This window comes from Chrysemys picta, chromosome 1 (genome assembly GCF_011386835.1).
Source record: "Chrysemys picta bellii isolate R12L10 chromosome 1, ASM1138683v2, whole genome shotgun sequence".
Classification (NCBI taxonomy): domain Eukaryota; kingdom Metazoa; phylum Chordata; order Testudines; family Emydidae; genus Chrysemys; species Chrysemys picta.
Window position 1 is genome coordinate 209,309,429 of NC_088791.1, and position 25,325 is coordinate 209,334,753.

The window sequence follows — 25,325 nt, forward strand, 5'->3', positions numbered from 1 at the left end:
ACCCAGCTGCAGATCAGCTCTGGGAAGACTCATCTTAAGGGACTAACCCTTTCCCCTTCAGTTCAGTTTTTGTTTCCCGGTCTTTTTCAGGGTTTCTTTGCGTGGGGAGGCAGAGGAGACTCCTGATGATTTCACTCCCCTGCCTTATATAGCTCTTGTGTAAGGCCGGAACCCTTTGTCTTCTAGTGGAAAACCACTGGCATTCCAAAAGGGGAGGGGTATCCAGCACCAGGTGACTCGGACCCATGCCTCTGCACTGCTGTGGCAGCCATTGCTCATAGGCTGTCTCCAGCATCCACAGGAAGACTAAGCTGTTTCACAGTCCATTGTTTCTGCTAATGGCCCATTAGCCCTGTCTGGCTTTTCCATTGTTGTACCTGAAGGGCTGGTTGGGGTTGATACCCAAAGTAACACATTTGGAATACAGATACATAGTTAATATTCCTAACTTCAGATACAGAAATGATATAGGCATACAAAGTGGATAATCACATTCAGTAAATCATAACTTTTCCAATGATATCTCACATGAGCCATCTTGCATAAAAACAATGAGGAGTCCGATGTCACCTAACAAATTTATTTGGGCATAAACTTGCATAAAGTACATCTGTTTATGTCATACTCATATCATAAGCATATTTTCATAAGGAATATGGACTGTAATGTCACAAGCTGTTTTACCATTTTGGTGTAGTTGCGTTCTACTTTTGGCTTCACCCCCCACAAGACAAAAGAGGAAAATAGAGGCCAACAATATTAACAGTGCATATTTATTCTTGCCAAAAATCCATAATTCACAGCCTGGAAAGCCACCCCTAAAATCTGGAATGTAGTAATCTGAAAAAAAAAAAAAAAGATTGTTACTTTTATGTTGTCCCTTTGCTAGCTGCCCTCTCAGATCCCTTTCCTTATTCACGTTTTTCTTTTGTCTTTCACTTTCATTATTTTCTTTTGTGTCCTTTCCATTGTTTGTTTTCCCTCCTTTCTCTGTATTTCTCTCCCCCCTTATCATAATTTTCTCTTCTCTGCTCTCTAATGCGTCTCTCCTCCACAGGTGCTCCCTTATTTTTTCTCTCACCTCTCCTTCCCCCTTACAAGCCACAGATCACCTATAGTGTATATAGTTATAGGGAGATGCTACTATTCTCTTTCCAAGTACTCCACCTTTCCAAGTAAGGCGACTCCCTCATTGTCTGTTGGTGGCACTGCTGAGTCAGTACAGAGGCAGAACATTACAGCATCTCTATGCTCTTTCTGACGCATGAAGATTCTATATTTGCTTTTTCTTTATCATGTCTCTTAATTTGAAATAAAAGCCACTAACAGTAAGTCTGTGTGTATGGAAAACATGGCGTTCCCTGCCTCCTACTCTCCCTTGTCTGACCTTTTCCTTTGAATCACTCCAGGTGCCCTGAAGCGGAGCAGGGAATTGAGCCAGTGGGCTCATCTGCCAGGTGAATGCCCCAACCACTAGGCTATGGGGCATTGTAGGATGGGTCTTTCTCTCTCACTCTCTTTCCTGCTGGAACTGTTCCACTTGGTATAACTAATCAATATTAATTGGTTCAGAAAAAGAGTGAGAATAACAGCTCAGTAGCTAGGCATCTGCAAGAAGACCCATGTTCAAATCCCTGCCCCACAATGGCGGGAGGGAGGTAATTCAAACCCAGGTCTTCCACTGTCTGAGTGAAGGCTCTAACCTCTGGGGGTCAAGTTAATAAGAGGGACAACTTCTCTTTCTTTGGGAGAAAGGGCTTAGGTGCCTCGCTCCAGATGGTCACCTAGCTCTCCTATGACTAAAGCCCAGTCCAGGCATATTGAAGCTGGTTTTAAGGCTGCCAAATATGTCTTTTTGAAAAGCACCATAGTTATTTAATAAACTCTGTATATTTCATTGATGTCAGTACAGCAAGGGTGAAATCCTGGAGCCACTGAAGTCAGTGGGAAGTTTGCTATGGACTTCAACAGAGCGCGGATTTGACCTCAAATGAAGTCCCTCAGTGTTTCAGGAATACTTTTATATCATTTGCTTAATAAGTGCCTCTACCCATCTTGCCAAGATTTGAAGTCCCAAACTTCTGACTAATTTGGGGATTAAGGCCAGAAAGGGGTATACAAATAAAATAATAGTAAATGTAATGATGGGGTGAGAGTTATTTCTGGACAATAAGTAATGTTTTACAATGCAGGGTTTCTGCCATATAATATTGTAATAACACCAGGTTTGTAGTGGATAAAGGTAAATTTGGCTGTAAAGTGAGAGGCTAGTGAAGAGGTATGCAACAACCATACGTACCAAGGTTAAGCTTTTAAATGTTCAAATATGCCTGAGAATAACTCAGCAGCAGCAGCATGGATGAATAGACTATGTGAACAGAATATAGATTATATTCTTGCAAAGACAATCTTTGAGGAATGATCCTGATAAACACATGCAGATTAAAAGCAATGACAAAGTGAACAAAAAGAGAATACAGACTTAAAAAAAAATTCACAGATGCAGTTTTTTCTGAAGATTTAACAAAACAGAAACCCATAATTTTTGCTATCTTGAAAGATGATGTAGAAATTACCAGCCCATAGATTCTGCTCCTTGTTCCCACAAAGCATCAGACCACACTGCTTCTTTGGGGCCAGCCCCACGCGAGTATGAGGGACAGGTTCTGTGCAACACAGCTCAAGGGGAGTGAGGGCAGAAGGTGGTTTTATGACATGTTTCAGCACTTTTGTTCTTGACTGCTGCAGGAGCCAAAATGGCCCCTGGTATAAATCAGCCCCATAGGCTGTTCTAATTTATGCAGGGTTGCCTATGGGCCTCTGTCATAACTATAAAGGGAAGGGTAACAGCTCTCCTGTGTACAGTACTATAAAATCCCTCCTGGCCAGAGACTCCAAAATCCTTTTACCTGTAAAGGGTTAAGAAGCTCAGGTAACCTGGCTGACACCTGACCCAAAGGACCAATAAGGGGACAAGATACTTTCAAATCTTGGGGGGGGGGGAGGCTTTTGTTTGTGCTCTTTGTTTGGGAAGTTGTTCGCTCTTGGGACTGAGAGGGACCAGACATCAGTCCAGGTTCTCCAAATCTTTCTGAACAAGTCTCTCATATTTCAAACTTGTAAGTAAACAGCCAGGCAAGGCGTGTTGGTTTATCTTTGTTTTCTCAACTTGTAAATGTACCTTTTGCTAGAGTGTTTATCTCTGTTTGCTGTAACTTTGAACCTAAGGCTAGAGGGGATTCCTCTGAGCTCTTTAAGTTTGATTACCCTGTAAAGTTATTTTTCCATCCTGATTTTACAGAGATGATTTTTACCTTTTTCTTTAATTAAAAGCCTTCTTTTAAAAAACCGGATTGATTTTTTCCTTGTGTTTAGATCCAAGGGGGTTGGATCTTGATCCACCAGGAATTGGTGGGAGGAAGGAGGGGGGATGGTTAATTTCTCCTTGTTTTAAGATCCAAGAGGTTTGGATCTGTATTCACCAGGGAATTGGTAAAGAGTCTCTCAAGGCTACCCAGGGAAGGGAATTAGCTTTGGGAGTGGTGGCAGCAGACCAGATCTAAGCTGGTAGTTAAGCTTAGAAGTTTTCATGCAGGCCCCCACATTTGTACCCTAAAGTTCAGAGTGAGGAAGCAGCCTTGACAGCCTCAAAGCAGCCTAGACTGCACTATGCTACCTCTGCCCTGCTCCCGTCCTGGCCACCAGGAATCTGCTAATGGACATTGTGTGGGTGGGACAGAAGGTTTGGGGGGCCCCCCTCTTCTGTTGACTCTACACAGCTCCTGTTCTAGAGGAATTCTCCTCCAGTGTCAGAAACTGTGATGGGGATGGTTAGGCCTAATGGTTGGAGCTGGAGCAGTCATGCCTAAGAGTTGGAGTCAGATTCAGTAGGCCAGAGCAGAGCTGGACTAGGAACAGGGCTGGAAGGCAAGCGCAAAGCTGGAGCTTGCTAAGGTTCATGGAGTCTGTTGCTACTGTCAGGCAGGAGCAAGTTTCAAGCCCTGGCATGACATCAAGCAGACTGAGCTGCTTTTTCTCCTGTGAGGCTTATATACCTGGTCTGGGAGTCACAAGACCAGTTTCTGCCTGGTGGATTGTCTGGAGCCTAGCACAGGAGTGACTCATCATCTTACACCCAGTTACTTGTGACCTCTAATTGCTGCTGAGGCTGGAACAGAAGCAGAATCAACCTCAACATTTCCATAGTTTCTTTAAGGCATATCCAACAGAACCATCTTCCAGTTTGGCAGAAAGCATGAAAAAGTGTAACTGTGATTGGTGTTACCGTGACTGGAAAATGGAGCAGAGGGTAAGCAAACTGAATGTTTTCATGTTCTTCATGAATTCCATACAACGTTGATCTCTTCTCCCCACGGACTCTACTGCCTTAAGGCTCATTCATGCAGTCTTTACACACTCCCACATGCCCCTAAATGTAAGGGATAGTTTGCTTTTTAAAAGAGTCTAAGATTGCGCTAGTTAAGGGAAAGAAAAAAAATAGGCTGAGGGCTGTGTGTGCAAGGGGATTCGCCTACAGGATTTTGTTCATGTCCATGTGTGCTTTATGTTACTCTTAAATTTGATTTTCAAAAAAAATATTTTTACACCTGGCCACTCGATGCAACATCTCACCTCATTTAGTAACGCCCATTAATTGGAGGTCGAGGGCTGTGTGTTCAGGAAGGATGCTATCTCCTCTGTGAGAGTCAGGACTGTAAACCTACATTGAAGAGAAGGGTGGTGGTTAAATTGTTGAAAACCCTTTCTATAAAACAGCATGTATCGTCCCAGAGGCCCTTCAAATACTCTTATATACAGCACTGGAAATCTACTAATGCATCTGTCAACCTGAATGGAATAAGGGTCTATTCACTGATCCTATGTGGGTCTATGTTTGAGAAATTTGCACAAATGTTACATTGGTACAAACTCCTTATGCAGACACGCTGAGCCAATGTAAAACTGAATTTACACCAGTAATTTTCTGGATTTAGTAGTACTGGTTATAAACACATCTACATTAGGGATTTACATTTGTAGGTGCACTGATTTACTTGCATCAGTGCAAATTTTTCTAATGTAGACAGGGCCATTGAGTCCTCCTGGTTTAACAAATATGGTAGAGCTTGGGCACGCTTGATCATGAACTCTTGGTGATGAGCTTTACCTCAATCAAGTACAGTAGACCATTAATTCCTTTCTTTGTCTTCCCACACATAAACCACCTAGTATTTCTTGGATTCTGGGTACCTGTGTCTTTCAGATTTCATTCTCTATAATGAATATTCATGTCTGGGATGGTTATTATGATTTGTTTCATATCAACTGTAGAATACATGAAGAGGGTCAGAAGCAGCAGCAAGAACAGCAGAGATGCTCCCTAACAAAATTAATGCATCCCTCAGAAAGCAGCAGTATTTTCAGTGTATTGTCTTCAGACTCGGGCATATGGACTTGTAAATCGAAGCAACATGCTGCAAACAGTGAGGCATAGCTTCCTTATTAATTATCGCTTCCGAACCAGGTGGGTATCCTTCATAAATTCAGCGCAGGATTTATTTGAGATTAGCGTGATCTTAAAATCACTAGCAGGAACAAAGCCATTAGGATGGCAGGGTTTATATACTATTGCACTTGTCTGTAGAAATAACGATTCTGTGCTAGGACTGTGTGATCTAATGATCATCTTGAGACAAACGTGAAAGTTATCAGTGGTGGTGATAATGAGAAGAAGGAGTACATGTTACACAGAGGAAGAGTTAAAATATTACTGTTGAGGAAGAACAGGCTTAGGCTAACCCTTGCTCTAGGGTGACAGTCTGTCCTGCTGATGACAAATTCGGGTGGGAAGGATATACATGGTACTTTAGATTGCGGGAAAGCAGGTTAACCTGGCAGGCCCTCCTGAAAATATCTAGGGAGGGGAACAGGAATGCATGACCTCAAGAAGGGATTAAGTAGCCCCCAAAAACATTAAGAGGACTTTTTCATACACCAGCTACTAGGTCCTTATCCTTCAGAAGACAGTGAAAGATAGAGACCTGGTTCATGGCTTCAGACTGGACCCATGAACATCCCATGCGTTTTCTAAGAGAGTTCCATGCACTTTCGCTATTTTCACAATAACTTTTGCAGTTCATTCCACTCTGAAAGTCAAAAGTCAGATTTGATAGTTAAGAACCCATGTGATCAAAGTCAGAGAAAATATTCAAACAAGCCATTGTGAAATGAAATTACTGAGAGCCAATAACTCACAGCCACTGGTGATGGACTGCACACCTGCTGTCTGGGCTGAATATTCAAAGATTCTGACTTTATAAGAGTAAATACATTTGTAAACAAAATGTGCTCCTGTGAGTAACAGATGTATTGTTAATAAGCAACCGACAACAGGAAGATAGATCATAGAGTCATCCCTAGCATTAACTCCACTTTCTATTAAGATTCCAAAGCTGATTATGCAATTCCCAACCCTTGTCATATTTGGGGAAAATATACACAACCAACTAGAGGGACTCTTTGAAGAGCTTTGAAAATTGGGCCTTCAGAAATATAGGGAGATGGACTCAGATCCAGAATGTTCCTTCTCACTCTACAGCTGTGTGAAACTCAAAATCCACTCTTCCTTACTTTCTCATATATTGATATGAGCAGGGATTGTGTCCTGCAAGGTATGTCCCCCACCTCTGATGTCACCCATCTTTTGTCTGTAGCGGTGTGGGATCTACCAAGGTGAACCTGTTCTCGCAGACCAAAGAATCCAGCTAAAGGAGAACAGTCTCCCTGTCTGTCCTCCTGTTCATTTTAGTGTTGGCCCTACCTATGCCAGCTGTACAGGCCTGTCTGTAATTTAGGGGCCTAGTGCATCAGAGAACATACTGCAGCAGGGACTCTGCTAGTAAGCATTTCAAAGTAGCAGCTGTGTTAGTCTGTATCCGCAAAAAGAACAGGAGTACTTGTGGCACCTTAGAGACTAACAAATTTATTTCAGCATAAGGTTTCGTGGGCTACAGCCCACTTCTTCGGATGCATAGAGTGGAACACACAGACAGAAGATATTTATACATACAGAGAACATGAAAAGGTGGAAGTATGCATACCAATTGTAAGAGGCCAATCAATTGAGATGAGCTATCAGTAGCAGCAGAAGAAAAAACTTTGAAGTGATAATCGAGATGACCCATAGAAGGTGTGAGGAGAACTTAACATGGGGGGGAAAAAATTCAATTAGTGTAATGACCCAACCATTCCCAGTGGGAGAACACTTCAATCTCTCTAATCACTCAGTGACAGACTTGAAGGTGTCAGTTTTGCAACAAAAAAACTTCAAAAACAGACTCCAAAGAAAAACAGGAGTACTTGTGGCACCTTAGAGACTAACAAATTTATTAGAGCATAAGCTTTCGTGGACTACAGCCCACTCCTGTTCTTCTTTTTGCGGATACAGACTAATACGGCTGCTACTCTGAAGACTCCAAAGAGAGACTGCTGAACTCGAATTAATATGCAAATTAGACACAATTAACTTAGGCCTAAACAGAGACTGGGAATGTATTTGTAATGTCACCAAGAGATATTCAGAGCAATACTGCAGGATTCTTTTGTTTAGAGGAATGATTTAAGTTAAATAATAGTACAGTTACAGAAGATTATCCCCATATTTGGTATTCTTCACTGATACAGTAATGTGTCCTGTAGATGGTGCTGTTCCCTCACTATTTTCACTTTCCACTGAGACATGACACTCACATGTGATGTTCCCAGAAAAAATAATCTCTGTAATATGTGTACTTTGTGCATCCTGAACTGCAAACAGAAAGAGGCGATCTCGTTCAATGTGAAATTAAAAGTGAAACTGTTTTAAACTTTTAAAAATGGGACCAGGGCTGTACCACATTGCTCATGCTGTTTTAATGGAGTATCTCATCTTGGTTGAGCGGAAAAAGAACCCAATGCCCCCAATTTGCAGTAGAATTCCTTTCCTTCTGAACAAAACAAAACAAAACAATAATTCACAGAAGCCCAGTTTTAAGACATCCAGCCTTTTTAACTAAAGTATAATCCTGGCAGACACATAAGAGAATTTGAGTGTTAACTTTTTTTTTAAAAGGACATTAAAATAACATTTAAATGAGTGAGAGAATGGCTGAATTAATGAAGCAATAACTTAACAAACAGACAAAGTAATGTAAACAGATGTGTCCTACTTCAAATAGCAGCTCATGTTTGATCAGCCTTTCACTGGAGATGTAGAGCTGGCAAGTACTCTGGGTATTGGACAAGGAGGATTTTTCCATCTGTGTTCTCTGCCGTGTGACATCGCAGTGAACAAGGCCAGATAAAGTTTAGCACAAGATTAAAAGGAGAGGAGCCTGATACTGCAGTAGTATAGTGTTTGTTTGGCCTCATAATATTTCTTATAAACAGAGCTGGCAGTGACACTTATAGTTAAGATTGCCTACAATTTTCCATTAAAGCCCCTTTTTCAGTTGCTTTTTCACTTTGCCAAACTTTAACTGTTCAGGTTGAATGATGACGGGTTTCAGAGTAGCAGCCGTGTTAGTCTGTATCCTCAAAAAGAACAGGAGTACTTGTGGCACCTTAGAGACTAACAAATTTATTAGAGCATAAGCTAAGAAGTGGGTTGTAGCCCACGAAAGCTTATGCTCTAATAAATTTGTTAGTCTCTAAGGTGCCACAAGTACTCCTGTTCTTTTTGTTCAGGTTGAAGTTTTCTATGCTTGCCCTGTGCCTCAGGCTGTTAAAGATAAAGTTTTTTCCAAACCATTTTTGGACATCTCTAAAATCTTCATCCTTTGGAGAATGGACTTGCAGTCTGGCAGAGGGATAGTCCTGAGGTCACAGAGGTGTCCTTCACTTCGTTATGCATATTTACCCAGATTTGAATGAATTATATGCTTCTGAAAACTGCCTTTGCACATGTACAGTAGGGTTTATTAGAGACTTGCAGTGAAACTCTACCAATATTCCATCTGCACTGAGCATGCCCCCAACCCTTCAGAGCTTCTTACAGGTCCACTGTATTAGCACAACCCTTAATCGTGCACATGCTAGGCAGCAGCTACAAATCAGGAGAAAGTGTGCTGGACAGGAGCCAGGTGGCAACCAGGAGGTCCACTCTCAACATTTTGAAGGACTGATGTTAATTTTGTGGATTTCAAAATGTTATTATTGAGCAATGCCTCATACATTAAGAAGCTTGCAAGCATCATGGTCCCCATTTTACAAGTGAGATAACCAAGAAGGAGCAGAAGATCACCTCTAGCAGAGTGAGTAATGTAATCCAAATCTTTCCTGTGTAGTTCCCAAGCCTCATCCCACTTTTCCACACAGCCTTTCAGAGTGAATGTACCAGATCTATATGCTGTCTGACCTATACCACACTCCCTACCAGAACAAGAACTAGAATCCAATACTTCTAATTCACAACATTTCCCTGCTGTCTAGCAAATTGTTTTGTATGCCACTGGCAAACTGTGTCACAACCCCTCTAGTGACTGGTCCACACAAAATATAAACAGCACCACTGCTATTACTTTCTCCTTTAGCTCAAGTGGTAACAATATGGACTATGGTTGCAAAGATTAGGATTCAGACACTGATGATTACACATATGAGGAATCAGTAAACATCCTCATCATGGAATATCTGCTTTTTATTTTGCTTAAAAAAAAAAGGAAAATTATTAAAAAAAAACTGTGGTAAGTAAACATTTAAGGTTGACAATTCAAGTGCTCAAAAGTTAGGAAATACCCATCCAAACTTAATTTGGCTGCTTATTTTATATGAATTATGATAGTCTTTAACAAAAGGATCACATACCATTTGCTCTACAGATAAGGGGATCAATAGCAAGTGGGGTGGAGAGTTTCAGAAAGGGAAATGATTTTCTTATGTATTTAAGGGTACATCTACACTGCAAAAAACAAAAACAGAACTAGTAGGGGAAGCAAAAGTGGATGGGAACCTGGGAGGCAGTGACCATGAGATGGTCAAGTTCAGGATCCTGACACAAGGAAGAAAGGACAGCAGCAGAATACGGACCCTGGACTTCAGAAAAGCAGACTTTGACTCCCTCAGGGAACAGATGGGCAGGATCCCCTGGGAGAATAACATGAAGGGCAAAGGGGTCCAGGAGAGCTGGCTGTATTTTAAAGAATCCTTATTGAGGTTGCAGGAACAAACCATCCCGATGTGTAGAAAGAATAGTAAATATGGCAGGCGACCAGCTTGACTAAACAGTGAAATCCTTGCTGATCTTAAACGCAAAAAAGAAGCTTACAAGAAGTGGCAGATTGGACAAATGACCAGGGAGGAGTATAAAAATATTGCTCAGGTGTGCAGGAGTGAAATCAGGAAGGCCAAATCACACTTGGAGTTGCAGTTAGCAAGAGATGTTAAGAGTAACAAGAAGCGTTTCTTCAGGTATGTTAGCAACAAGAAGAAAATCAAGGAAAGTGTGGGCCCCTTACTGAATGAGGGAGGCAACCTAGTGACTGAGGATGTGGAAAAAGCTAATGTACTCAATGATTTTTTTGCCTCTGTCTTCACGCACAAGGTCAGCTCCCAGATTGCTGCACTGGGCAGTACAGCATGGAGAGAAGGTGACCAACCCTCTGTGGAGAAAGAAGTGGTTCGGGACTATTTAGAAAAACTGGACGTGCACAAGTCCATGGGGCCAGATGCGATGCATCCGAGGGTGCTAAAGGAGTTGGCGGGTGAGATTGCAGAGCCATTAGCCATTATTTTTGAAAACTCATGGCGATCGGGGGAGGTCCCAGATGACTGGAAAAAGGCTAATGTAGTGCCCATCTTTAAAAAAGGGAAGAAGGAGGATCCGGGGAACTACAGGCCAGTCAGCCTCACCTCAGTCCCTGGAAAAATCATGGAGCAGGTCCTCAAGGAATCAATTATGAAACATTTAGAGGAGAGGAAAGTGATCAGGAACAGTCAGCATGGATTCACGAAGGGGAAGTCGTGCCTGATTAACCTAATTGCCTTCTATGATGAGATAACTGGCTCTGTGGATGAGGGGAAAGCAGTGGATCTGTTATTCCTTGACTTTAGCAAAGCTTTTGATACGGTCTCCCACAGTATTCTTGCCGCCAAGTTAAAGAAGTATGGGCTGGATGAATGGACTGTAAAGTGGATAGAAAGCTGGCTAGATCGTCGGGCTCAACGGGTAGTGATCAATGGCTCCATGTCTAGTTGGCAGCCGGTATCAAGCGGAGTGCCCCAAGGGTCAGTCCTGGGGCCGGTTTTGTTTAATATCTTTATTAATGATCTGGAGGATGGTGTGGACTGCACTCTCAGCAAGTTTGCAGATGACACTAAACTAGGAGGCGTGGTAGATACACTAGAGGGTAGGGATCGGATACAGAGGGTCCTAGACAAATTAGAGGATTGGGCCGAAAAAAACCTGATGAGGTTCAACAAGGACAAGTGCAGAGTTCTGCACTTAGGACGGAAGAATCCCATGCACTGCTACAGACTAGGGACCGAATGGCTAGGTAGCAGTTCTGCAGAAAAGGACCTAGGGGTCACAGTGGACGAGAAGCTGGATATGAGTCAACAGTGTGCTCTTGTTGCCAAGAAGGCTAACGGCATTTTGGGCTGTATAAGTAGGGGCATTGCCAGCAGATCGAGGAACGTGATCGTTCCCCTTTATTCGACATTGGTGAGGCCTCATCTGGAATACTGTGTCCAGTTTTGGGCCCCACACTACAAAAAGGATGTGGAAAAATTGGAAAGAGTCCAGCGGAGGGCAACAAAAATGATTAGGGGTCTGGAGCACATGACTTATGAGGAGAGGCTGAGGGAACTGGGATTGTTTAGTCTCCAGAAGAGAAGAATGAGGGGGGATTTGATAGCAGCCTTCAACTACTTGAAGGGGGGTTCCAAAGAGGATGGAGCTCGGCTGTTCTCAGTGGTGGCAGATGACAGAACAAGGAGCAATGGTCTCAAGTTGCAGTGGGGGAGGTCCAGGTTGGATATCAGGAAAAACTATTTCACTAGGAGGGTGGTGAAACACTGGAATGCATTACCTAGGGAGGTGGTGGAGTCTCCTTCCTTGGAGGTTTTTAAGGCCCGGCTTGACAAAGCCCTGGCTGGGATGATTTAGCTGGGAATTGGTCCTGCGTTGAGCAGGGAGTTGGACTAGATGACCTCTTGAGGTCCCTTCCAACTCTGATATTCTATGATTCTATGATTCTATGAAAAACCTGTGGCAGCAAGTCTCAGAGCCCAGGTCAATTGACTAAGGTTCATAGGACTTGCACTGCAGGGCCACACATAAGAGTGTAGAGGGTCCTGTTTTGGTTTGAGCCCAGGCTCTGAGACCCACCCCCTTTGCTGGGTTTCAGACTCAGTGCTCCAGCCCAAGCAGGAACATCTACAATGCTATTTTTAGCCCCATACTGCAAGCCCCTCAAGGCTCTGAGTCTTGCTTCTGTAGGCTTTTTTTTGGATTGTGGATGTACCCTAAATCACTGGATTGGGCCCTAGGATAGCTGAGTGCTATTCCAGACTCTGAGACAGACTTCCTGTAAGATGCTGGGCAGGGCTTCAGCTTTATGCATATGTACAAAGTGGCTGAATTAAGGTTGAACACGGGCAACTTTAATGATGGTATTTCCTGATGTTTGAGTGCTTGATTTCGCAACCGTAACATTCCTTTAATGTAGCTTTTGGTATTAAGTTAATAATATGTTAACATTATTAATAACAATAGCCCCAAACTGCCTCTGAACTTAATAGTCATTATTCTCCAATCTTTTATGAGAGTTTTATGCTGGTATGACCCCATTTAATTGAAATGCACCCCACCAGCATCAAGGAATGGAGGATCAAGCCCTGTATCTCTATAATGGGTGGCACCAGATCTGTTCAGAATCCCTACTCTAACATATTGTGGCGGTCAGCAAATATCTAGTTTTAGTGACAGGTTTCAGAGTAGCAGCCGTGTTAGTCTGTATCCGCAAAAAGAACAGGAGTACTTGTGGCACCTTGGAGATTAACAAATTTATTAGAGCATAAGCTTTCATGGGCTACTGCCCACTTCTTTGGATGCAAATTTGTTAGTCTCTAAGGTGCCACAAGTACTCCTGTTCTTTTTGTAGTTTTAGTGAGCTAGACAACAGACATAGCATCAGTTAGAGTTTGAGAACCTGGTTCTGATCTCATGCGTAAGACAATACTACTTACCCTCAGTTTTTACATAAAGACTATTATCCTACGGCTAGAGCATATATGTGCAGTGTGAAAAATAGGTGGAATTAATGTGAGCCCAAACAATTCACATTTTTCGTTTGGTCTAACCTAGCCTCTGTGTGTGTGTGTGTGTGTGTGTGTGTGTCTGTGTGTCTGTGTGTGTGTTGGGGGAAGGGGAGAGGAGGAATGGGAACTTCAGCTATGAAAAATATGAAACATCAAGTGAATTAACTTGGTGACACCTACCCATATATTTTCAAAATACTGTCAAGATTTTAGCTGCACAACTGGTATTTAAAGCAATGGGAAAGATGCAGCTGAAATTGAATGTGCTTTGACAAATTTACCTTCTGGAAGAAAGCACATATCTATAGTGTTGGTTGGAGGCAGGATGAGTGATTGTGATGAAAAAACTACACAAGTTTGCTTTTAGAGTTAGGCTTTGCTCCTCTGCCATTCTCACTGTTGCTTCCTCATCCTGAATAAAATCTATGGTGGCTTCATACTCTTTTCCTGCTTCCTTTCCTGGCACAGAATTTCCAATTGCTTCCTAATCCAACTTCTCTGCCTTATGCACAGAATCCCAATGGCTTCCCCACTCCCTGATGTCCCCTAGTCTACACAGAGTGCCTGAGGAGTGTCTTTCCTCTCTGCACCCTTTTGTTACTTTCTTCCCCTTCACACACCTTTGTTCTGCTTTTCCCACAGCTACTCCCCATTTTTCTTTCCCTCCCCTATACATGCTTCTTGATGTCTTTAGCATCTCCTCTTCCCACTTCTTCCCCTGAACAATATCACCATTGTCTCCAACATTCCTCCTTGCCTTCTCTATAAAGACTTACCAGGAAGAAAGAGGCGTTGTTTTGCAATCCAATGCGACTGTGAGCCTTGCTGATTTGAAGTAAAATAAACTAAAAGTGATTTTAAGTGACTCCTCTTTTGTTCTATTGTCTATACAGAGTTCATTGTTTTAAGAGTTACTTTTGAAAGAAAAATATTAATATTCTATACATGAAATGCTCAGAAAAAAATGTGCCTCATGCATAGAACAGTGGCAGACTAATACAGATGAAATTATTTCTATTATACATATTGAGGTATTCTGTATGGATTTTACAATGAAAATGGTTGTTTTTCCCTTTGCCCTCTCTTCTGGCTCATTCTAAACTCTCTGCTCTAAAGTTTTCTTGACCGCCCCCACATACCTCTCTCTCTAATTCACTCAAACCTTACCCCTGCATGTGGTAGATGAGCATTTTTTTTTGTAATACTGACAGCTTTTTCTGCAACAAGCTCTGTGGTCGTCAGTAGCATTTACCCCTGGGCACACTGGCTTTTAACAGGCTTATTTGTTAAAAAGCCAAATGAAATGCTCTGTGATGCTCCCAACTGAGCTTTTTTAACAAGAAGTGAAAGCCAAATGTTGGCATTGTCGAAAGGCAAGCACGATGGATAACCAAAACTGATAGAGAATAAGATTGTTAAACAAAGTAGGGGCTAGGATCTTCAGAACAACAATGGTATCAAATCTAGTTCACTAGCAAAAATGAGATATACAGCATATTTTTTTAAGTAACACATGTATGTATGGAATATTTTAAAGGCAAATAATAACAGACATAAATATTGTCTAAGCACATAAGTTTACTGTGTTTTATTATACACAAGAAAAACTGCATTAAAATATTATACAGAATTGTTTTAAATCTAATTACTGTCTGAAGGAATATAGGATTTGACCTCCTGGATTTGACCATTTATTTATCTATCCTTATATATGTGGCATTAGCTAATATCTGAATTCAGAGGAAAGCAAAACATTTCCCTAATCCATCCAGTCAGCTATACAATGCCTAGAAGTAGTCATATTGTTATTTGTAATTTTATTTCTGTATTATCAACAAATTAGTTTCCTTGCTGTACCTTTGATAATATCAGTGCAAATAGTTGCACATACTGTTTCTCTGAGACAGCCTGAGCCTGGGAAGTACCTAAGGCATGATTAATTAGTCAAGTGAAAGAAACTACCCAGCTGACAAAAGTATTCATTGGACCAAATGACCTTTGATGTCTCAGTGCTTGAGGCCAGAGAATTTGGCATGAGATAATCTGGAATGCTAAGCGGGATCTACAGCTACTAAAATATGAATATTTTGAAGAGAGGTTATGTCTTCACTGCAGGAAACTGTGTGCTTATACATCAGGGTAGCTAATTTCAAGATAGCTACCTTGATGTCAAGTCCTAGATGAGACAAGCTGTAGATTTTACCTCAATAGCTCATCTAGAGAAACCTCAGATGGGGGCTTTAGTATTAACCCCTAGAATTTTACACTGAGTTAGCTATGTCCTTGGGGGGGGGGGGGAGCCCTTTTGCAATGAAAACAAAGCCAGAGTCTCTTTGGTATGGTCACTATATCTCTCAGGACCTGGAAAAAGGTGTAATCCTGGTGATGGTCAATCTCAGCCTGTGGAGGTGGGCCGTGACAGTGGTTGGTGATGATGAGACTGCCCCCACTGAATCAAGCTGCCAAGTTCTGCCAGAAATAAAAAGGCAAAGAGGGGCAATAGCTGTGTCACATCAAAAAGTATCCTATCAAAACAAAATCCAGTGCCAACAACCCAGACATGGACACTTCCCCTCATTTTAAAAAAGAGGCAGGTCTAAATTATTATTCCTATTGTTATTATTTGTATTACCGTAGCACCCAGGAGTGTGAGTCATGGCCCAGGACTCCATTGTGCTAGGTGTTGTACAAACACAGAACAAAACAGTCCCCTGTCCTTAAAGTTGCTCAAGAGCATTTCCTATGAATGCAATCACTAAAGATCAAAGAAATCCACCAATAGAAGGATTTAAATCCTGCTTTAAGGGAAAATTTAAATGCATAGCTGCTATTGAAATCCCCCATAATACTTAAGGTACGTCCACACTGTTCCACAGTTTAGAATGCGGATGTGTGAAGAGCAGTGCACACCAAAGTGCTGTGCTGTAACTCCCCCATGTGGTTGCTGTGGATGTGAACTAAAAGGTTCCCAGTTTGCATTAACACAGTCCTGTTTGAAGAGGACTACATTAATGGAAATGAGGAACCTTTTAGTTCATGCTAATAGAGTCCACATGGAGGAGCTACAGCGCAGCACTATCGTCACCCCTGTAACCCAAACTATGCGATAGCTGTAGCCCTCAGACTGTAGATTCTTTGAGGCAGGCATCATCTTTTTATGTGTAAAAAGAAGAACAGGAGTACTTGTGGCACCTTAGAGACTAACAAATTTATTAGAGCATAAGCTTTCGTGGACTACAGCCCACTTCTTCGGATGCATATAGAATGGAACATATATTGAGGAGATATATATACACACATACAGAGAGCATAAACAGGTGGGAGTTGTCTTACCAACTCTGAGAGGCCAATTAATTAAGAGAAAAAAAAACTTTTGAAGTGATAATCAAGCTAGCCCAGTACAGACAGTTTGATAATAAGTGTGAGAGTACTTACAAGGGGAGATAGAGTCAATGTTTGTAATGGCTCAGCCATTCCCAGTCCTTATTCAAACCGGAGTTGATTGTGTCTAGTTTGCATATCAATTCTAGCTCAGCAGTCTCTCTTTGGAGTCTGTTTTTGAAGTTTTTCTTTTGTAATATAGCCACCCGCAGGTCTGTCACTGAATGACCAGACAGGTTAAAGTGTTCTCCCACTGGTTTTTGAGTATTTTGATTCCTGATGTCAGATTTGTGTCCATTAATTCTTTTGCATAGAGACTGTCCGGTTTGGCCAATGTACATGGCAGAGGGGCATTGCTGGCACATGATGGCATATATCACATTGGTAGATGTGCAGGTGAACGAGCCCCTGATGGTATGGCTGATGTGATTAGGTCCTATGATGATGTCACTTGAATAGATATGTGGACAGAGTTGGCATCGGGGTTTGTTACAAGGATAGGTTCCTGGGTTAGTGGTTTTGTTCAGTGATGTGTGGTTGCTGGTGAGTATTTGCTTTAGGTTGGGGGGTTGTCTGTAAGCGAGGACAGGTCTGTCTCCCAAGATCTGTGAGAGTAAAGGATCATCTTTCAGGATAGGTTGTAGATCTCTGATGATGCGCTGGAGAGGTTTTAGTTGGGGGCTGAAGGTGACAGCTAGTGGTGTTCTGTTATTTTCTTTGTTGGGCCTGTCTTGTAGGAGGTACTACCTGTCTGGTCATTCAGTGACAGACCTGCGGGTGGCTATATTACAACAGAAAAACTTCAAAAACAGACTCCAAAGAGAGACTGCTGAGCTAGAATTGATATGCAAACTAGACACAATCAACTCCGGTTTGAATAAGGACTGGGAATGGCTGAGCCATTACAAACATTGACTCTATCTCCCCTTGTAAATACTCTCACACTTATTATCAAACTGTCTGTACTGGGCTAGCTTGATTATCACTTCAAAAGTTTTTTTTTCTCTTAATTAATTGGCCTCTCAGAGTTGGTAAGACAACTCCCACCTTTTTATGCTCTCTGTATGTGTGTATATATATCTCCTCAATATATGTTCCATTCTATATGCATCCGAAGAAGTGGGCTGTAGTCCACGAAAGCTTATGCTCTAATAAATTTGTTAGTCTCTAAGGTGCCACAAGTACTCCTGTTCTTCTTTTTGCGGATACAGACTAACACGGCTGTTACTCTGAAACCTTTTTATGTGTGTACAGAACCCTGAATGGAGTCGCTAGGTACTAACACAATGCAAATCAAATAAAATAATAACAATAATACATAAATATACGGTATATGTAGTGACAGTCTGACCTCGTGGATTGGGTGCTCAGGAGACCTGGGTTCTATTTTTGGCACTACCACTGTTATACTGGGTGACCTCTTCATGCCTCAGTTTCCCCATCTGTAAAATGAAGATAATGACACTGACCTCCTTGGTAAAGTGCTTGATCGACTGATTACATGTGCTGTATAAGAGCTAAGTATTATTATTAATGTGAGAATTACCTCATTTTGGACACTTTTTAAAAAAAAAATTAATGGATAGACTACAAAATGCCACAGGCCCAATTCTCCTCTGCCACCTGTGTAAATCAGAAGTAACTCCACTGAAGTTAAAATAGAGCCCAAAGCTCACTGAAAAAAGTTGAAGTCTTTCCATTTACTTCAATGGGTTTTGGATCAGGATCTAAGTGAGAAAAGAATCAGGACCTATTTTTTTTTTCTTTAAAGACTATAACAAGTACCAGCCTTACATTGTGGTGGTGAGGGGTATTTAATCATTATAATGTCTCTGCATGAGAGTCCCCTCCCACCATTAGACACCCAGGAGATTGACCTGCTTGGTCTTTATTTGTTTTACTTTCCTCAAGGTATGCATGAATGTAGAATTAAGGCCAGTAGCCCCTGAAGATGACTGCAAGCTCTGTAATTACAATTCAGGAAATTGAGCCTGTTAGCATGGAGCAAAGAGCAACAACTCCTAGCTTGCTTCTCCAAGAGACCCACAAATCTTTAAGACTGAAGATATAAATGTTGTGTAGGAGGTTTCCACATAAACAAAATATATATCGCCTCTAAAATCATAACTACCGCTGCAGGCCTACCAATCAAATGACAGTGACTCTTCTGGGTTTTCCATAAATCATGGCTTGAGAGATTTAACTTAGTTTAGTATCAGTAAATAGCATTTTAGTTAAAGGGATTTTCAAAAAGGGAAATAGAGCAATTAAAAATAGTTCACCTAATGCCAAAGACACTAAACTCTCACCCCTTGCACATGCCCAGAGACTCGAGAAACTAACCTTGTTTGAATGACATGTATATCTCTTTCCTGCTGGTAATGGCATAATGACTGTCCTGATGTTTTGAAAAAGGCAATAGATCTTGGTTTGTACGAAGGTGGGCTTCTCAAGATTACCACTGCTTCATCTGTGCTGTGAAAACTTGCATCACTGCTGAAATAGCAGCAGTGTCAACTATAAAAAGCTATCTTCATTTTCCAAGCAATGCCTTCCCAAGGTCACAATGCTTTTACATTGTATAGTAGGCCCTGGTTTCTTTCTTAGAGTACCACTGACATTCTTTAAAACTGAGATTCAGTTTCACTCTCACCATTTCGCTTATTTTAATTATATCACTGAATCCCTATTAAAAAACCCCTATTGCTCGGATTCTTTTCTACATTTTATTTTAACCCTTGAAGAATTCTGTCACAAAGTTTGATGCTTTGTGAGTTAACAAGCATTACCTTGGACACTCTACCTAATAAATAGCTCGATTGCTACTTTGTGAGCAACTGAAAGAACAGATGGATATTTAGGATATGAAGAATTCCACTTTGCTAGTATTATTCCAGACAGACACATCTAATGAATGAGAACACAAAGGCATGCAGCAGCTGTCAGTTGAATACGTGCCATAGTGCAAAGCACTGCTATAAATGAATTTGAAAGATTTATGCACTTCTATTTCTATCTTGATATTCTCTGAGTGTATTTTATTTGGAGGATAATGTAGAGGGAGATGGAATAAGGGCTGGAAGAAAATTAGATCCCAAATAACATCACAGATTAAAGTAAAACTGCTCATGAATTATCATCCTGCATAACTGAGCTACCATAAACTCCATACTGGACAATGGTCCATTATATTCTACTCCACTCTGGTGGTGATGCCATATTAAAACAAAAGCAGGTGGGACTCTTTAGCTCATTGCAGCTGCACACATGTTCAGTAGTTAATGCATCTTTGAAAGTCCCCCTCAATCAGTTGTCATGCCTGAAGGTTATTCAGTGACATTCCACTGCTGCTTGTTTTGAAAGCCCATACTGGCATGTACATATATTCATTACACATACTATACATTGTGAGGTAGCAGGGCACATGCCCCTATATGAATCATGCATCAAGATTAAATAAATGGGCTTTGAATGGTGCAAAAGACTATGATATAGTAAATTTATTTCACTTTGAATTTACATTTGTCTGAGTGTGGCGGTCCCCAATGGTTGAGCCTCCACTGTTCAATTTCTATAATAAGCTTTGTTATTCAACATGTCACTGCTAAGGCATACTTAGATGAAATTTAAGTCTACTTTGAATGACTCTTTACGTGGTGGTAAATCAGATAACTAATACACACATTTGGATCCCATTTTATTCCCAGACTCATTGATATAATAGCTTTAGAAAGGTTATCTACAGTTATCTTGTCTATCAGCTGGCAAGACCAGATTGCTCTCAACATCAAACCAATATATGTTTTATCTAGTCTATTCTCGAGCTCTTCTAGAGGTGGTAACTCAGTGACCTCTCTTGGCAAATCATTCTGTTGTCTCATTGACCCTGATTTTGGAACTTTTACCCCATATGTCTAATCTGAATGAAATTTCCTTCTTTAACTTTCAAGCCATTGCTCATTATATCATCCTTAACCACCTTAAATAATTCCTCCCCATCTTTTAATGTTACTACTTCTCAAGTATTTAAACATAGTTATCATGTCTGCTCTTTGTCATCTTTTCTCTAAGCTGTACATATTCAGTTCCTCTAATCTCACTTCAGAGGTCATGCCCACTAATCCTTTTATCACTTTAGTCACCTTTATTTGTATTTTCTCTAATTGATCAATGTCTTTTTTTTATAATTAGGAGGCCAAAATTGTACACGGTCACTCAAACACTGTTGGAGGGTGAAGTAAGGGATGGGAGGACAATGTGGGTATGGCTTCACAGTTTATAGCTGCTATTCTATTTGATGAAAGTACTATAAAGACTTATCAGTCTACTCCTTAACTAATTAGTGACTTTAATGAGCACTGAACCTTCAAGTGCAATGCTAGGGATCAATTAAAACATCTGTGGCAACATAATTAACTCAAAATAATGAATCAGAGAAATTCCTTGAAAAATGACACCTTCTTAAAAAGGTACGGTAAGTATATCGTTTAACATGAAACCTACGTTTAGTATTCTGGTAGAATTTTCATAAGCATGATTTTATCTAATATGACAAAGCTAAATTTGTAGATGTTCTGAGCAACACAAATGACTGTAGAAGGAGCAGAATGTTTCTGAATTAAGAAAGCCCTCCATGACAGTCAGAACACAGAGGGCAGATTCACAGCTGGCATATGACCATACATAGAGGTCAATGAGGGAACAGCATTCATTTATGCCAACAGTGACTGAGGCTGTAAGGTCTTAAAATTGAAAAGGAGCTACTGACATTTAATTCTTATGTCAGAGAAAGTCTTAATTTAAAGAAAAATGGCCCCCCAAGGCAAAATTGTGCAAATTGCCTCTTGCTTATGACCTTGACATTGACCTCAGGTATACCATTCCTAAGTCCAATTTTTCATTGTAAAACTTGTATTTGTGGTTAAAAATGTCTCCAGACTTAAACATAAAAGGGCAGGCTACTGTACTGTATTCAGCTTACTTTGGGCATAGCAGAGAGGGAGCTCTCAGTTATCCTCCTTCATTCTTTGTCCTTTTGCCTGAGCAGTGTAGAGTAGGCTGGAGGCTGCTTTTTAAAAAATATTATTTATATAGCATAGGAGATTACTGGATGAGGGGGCTGTACAAACACATAACAAAAAGGAGAGTCCGTGCCCCCAAAAGGTTACAATCTAAGTACAAGACAAGAGACAACATATGGATACAGAGAGACAGACGGGGTAATGGAAATGGCATAGGGCTGCCACAGTGTCTTCTACACTACCCACCCTACTAGCCACCAGTACAGGGGCATGATGGGGAGAATGGGGGCAAACCTGGGGCACCACAGAGGCCAGCTGCCAGACAGCCCTTGGGGGCCATTGTCTGCTTCTGTAAAATGGAACAGGCTTCAGGCTGCTACTCTGTGTTATGCTGGGGTCTAATATCTAGTGGTCCTGGGACTAGGGGAGCACAAAGGTGACTGAACTCTGCCTTTGCCTCAAAGTGGTCCTGCAATGAGCTCAGCTCAGTCAGATGAGAGAATCTGGTCCATAGTTCAGAGCTCCCAAATGCTGTATTTACAGTAAACGTAAAGCGCATTGGCCAAATTCTTTTTGACTTCATAGGAGTTACAGCGATGGTTGTAAAGGAGGACTTGGGTCATTTGACTTTTAATGAAGGCTCTCTCTTTACAGTGTTTATAATGCAGGGATGACTGGAAACGTAAATACACACATAACCCAAGCACAGAAGTCCTTATTGCCAATACTACTTTATAGTCTCCAGCTTCTAGTCCAGGCTGGATGTGACACGAAAGACTCCTGTCTCTGACTCAGTACAACATTTAATTCTTTAGTACTGAAATACTTTCCACACTCCCTTTCACCTTTTCTTTTTGCTGAAGTCACAATACCTGTACTAAGTTTTTGACATCACATTAACTTCCATGGAAACAAACCAGCATTAGAGAAACACGGGAATATGACTTCATTGTAGGATTAAGCAAAAACAAACAAACAACAACAAAAAACACTCCCAAGGACCCCAAAACCTAGGGAAAAAGCTCTTATACAACCATAAAGAGGGTGTCTGAAATAATCATGGAGTTAATACAGAAAATACTGGCAATTTAGTGTTTTTATGAAAAAAAAGAACATTTTTGCTAAGTTTGTTGAAGTATGAAAGTCCTTCTTTAAAAGAGAGTCTATATGCCCCATTAATGATAGCTTGGATTACGGCAGTGCATTTGGTTTGAGTTCATATTTAAAAGAAACCATTTGCTCCTACTGAAGCAAGGCACTCAGTCGATGTGAACCTCCTATGCTGCTGAAGTTAGCTGGCTTGACCTGACATATTTTTAGAGAGTACTGAAAACAAGAGAGGAGCAGGTGAGATAGGAGAGTCGGATCAAGGATGATTGTGTTGAGGGTCTAGTAGATAGACAAAGGGGTTATTTCATGTAATTGGATAGCATCCTAACATACAGGCAGCTTACAATAGTCATAGAAAACATAGTTGTGGCAAATGACACAGCAACAAATATTACTCTCTATTTGAAAACAACCACAATTCAGGCTAGAGTCAGAGCTCAGTGAACAGTTTTCTAGAGTTTGGAATTCTTGTGAGAGCATCTGATAAGTCAGGACCTTGTCTACATATGGAGTTTTCTGGAATAGCTATTGTGCCTCAAATTTGCAACCTACTTTTAATACAAAATAATTTTCAAGGGCAGACAAGAACTCACATGCACTAGGAGTCTGATTCTTCTCTCATATACATCAGTTTTACAATGAAGTATTTTCATGAAGTTCAGTGGAGATACTCCTGATTTAGACTCATGTAACTTAGATCTGAATCATGCCCTAAGTCACAAACAATTTATCATTGCCTAATAATGAAAGCGAGAGCTTCCAATTAGTCTTTATTTCTATCTTTTAAAACTTTTTTAAAAACTAGAAAGCCCATCAAAATTCTGCAAAAATCCTGATTGGAATTTTCAACTGTTCTAAGGTCAAGTTCCAATATTGCTGCTGAAATGGAAGGTAATGTTTGGTACACGATCACTGTGTCATAATCTTGTTTCAAAACACAATTTGTGTGTGTCAAGCCTGGGGCTGAGCTGATACGCATCATGGAGCAACGGAGAGGTGCATTAAGGACCAGAAATACTGAAAAGAGCCTTTCTCGTCATTTCCTCTGCTAAAACGTGATGTACTCCGGACACTTTGATCATGCAGGCCATACACAAGAAAAGCTTCCTTTGATGGATTCTCTTTCCACAAACACATGAAACCCCAGTTCATGTAACTACAGTTATGCGTATATATCCAGGGAGAATAGATCTTAATTTACAAAAGAGAAGGAAAAGCCCAGTAGTTATTTCTTCCTCTGATTCCTTTTTTTGATTGTGAACACTATGATAGCACGTAGAGCTCCTGCTTTCACTTTTATTAAGGTCAGCTTGGCACACAAAATTTTTCAAACTTGAATTTGATCTTGCTCATGCCAAGCGAGTTTTCCAAAGATCTGCCATTTGTGCACTGAGGGTGGCATTCTCCCCTGTGCTGAGCGGCCAGTGCAAGGTTTATGAATTCTGTGAGCCCTTTTGAAGGTTTGAGCTGGACGTAATGTAGGCTCATTGTGGTAGGCCTGGCACCAAACAGCCCCTTTGTGGTGGGGGGGGATGGGGTGTTGGAACCTCGCCACTCTGGAAGTTCATGCGCCGGTCTCTCTGTGGGCGGCCAGTTGTGGCCTAATGGCCTTCTTCCACACAATCACCCCTTGGTCGGGGTTAGTGGGCCTAGCGGCTAGAGTCCGGGTAACTCAGCCCAAACATCTGGGCGGGGTGGCCCAATGGCCAGGGTCCATATAAATTGCTCTCCGCATTGGAGCAGTGCGGCCTAATGGCCAGAGTCCTTACAATCCCCCTCATGAGCGAGGTAGTGCTGCCTAGCAGCCGGAGTCCAGGTAACTCGCCAAGTGTCAGGGAAGTGTGGCCCAGGGCCAGGGTCCATATAAATTGCTCCCTGCATTGGAGCAGTGTGGCCTAATGGCCAGAGTCCATACAATTCCTGTGTTGTGGGGGGATAGTGGTAGGCGGACCCAGGCTCGCCCTCTCCACCAGGTCCTGACCCAAGGCTCTGGTAGTGGCAAGTTCCCCTTGCCACCAGCTCGGCGGGGATCCGTCCGCAACATGCCAAGCATCTGTGCAGCTCTAACGCCATTTGCCTCTAAAGTTCCCCTGGGTCACTTCCAACCATAAATGCCAGTTCTCTGCTTCGGGGGGTCCTCCAGTCTGTTACCCTCCCGTGACATACTCCATCTGGGCATCAGGGGTGCGTCGCGGCTTGGCTGGCCTCCGATCCCGGTGTGCAAGCTGTCCCTCCTCGAGAGCTGGCAGTGTGCCTCCTTCCCCTCCGGTGGTCAGCCCAGACTGAGCAGCTCTGCAGGCTTTTATACCTGTTCTCCAGTTGGCACATGCCAGCAGAGCTTCCAGGGCGCGGCTTCCTCTGCTAGGAAGGAAGGGTTTACCCCTGCGGTACCAGTGTGGGGCCACTCTACCCCGTCATACTCACCTATTGGAGGAGCCTCTGAACCCTTTCAGAAGTATCCTGGTTAAACAGACCTCTGTGTTCTTTAAACTGCAAATCCCACGATACAATGGTGGG

At 41.7% G+C, this 25,325-nt stretch overlaps 1 long non-coding RNA gene across 1 annotated transcript; it reads right to left on the reverse strand.

Moving 5' to 3' along the window:
• Window positions 1-755: 755 nt before the first annotated feature.
• Window positions 756-25,325, reverse strand: LOC112059670 (uncharacterized). The gene is made up of 3 exons (XR_002888960.3): window positions 19,021-25,325; window positions 4,633-4,720; window positions 756-840 (listed from the first exon to the last, which is right to left on the reverse strand). It is a non-coding gene; the product is annotated as an uncharacterized LOC112059670 (long non-coding RNA).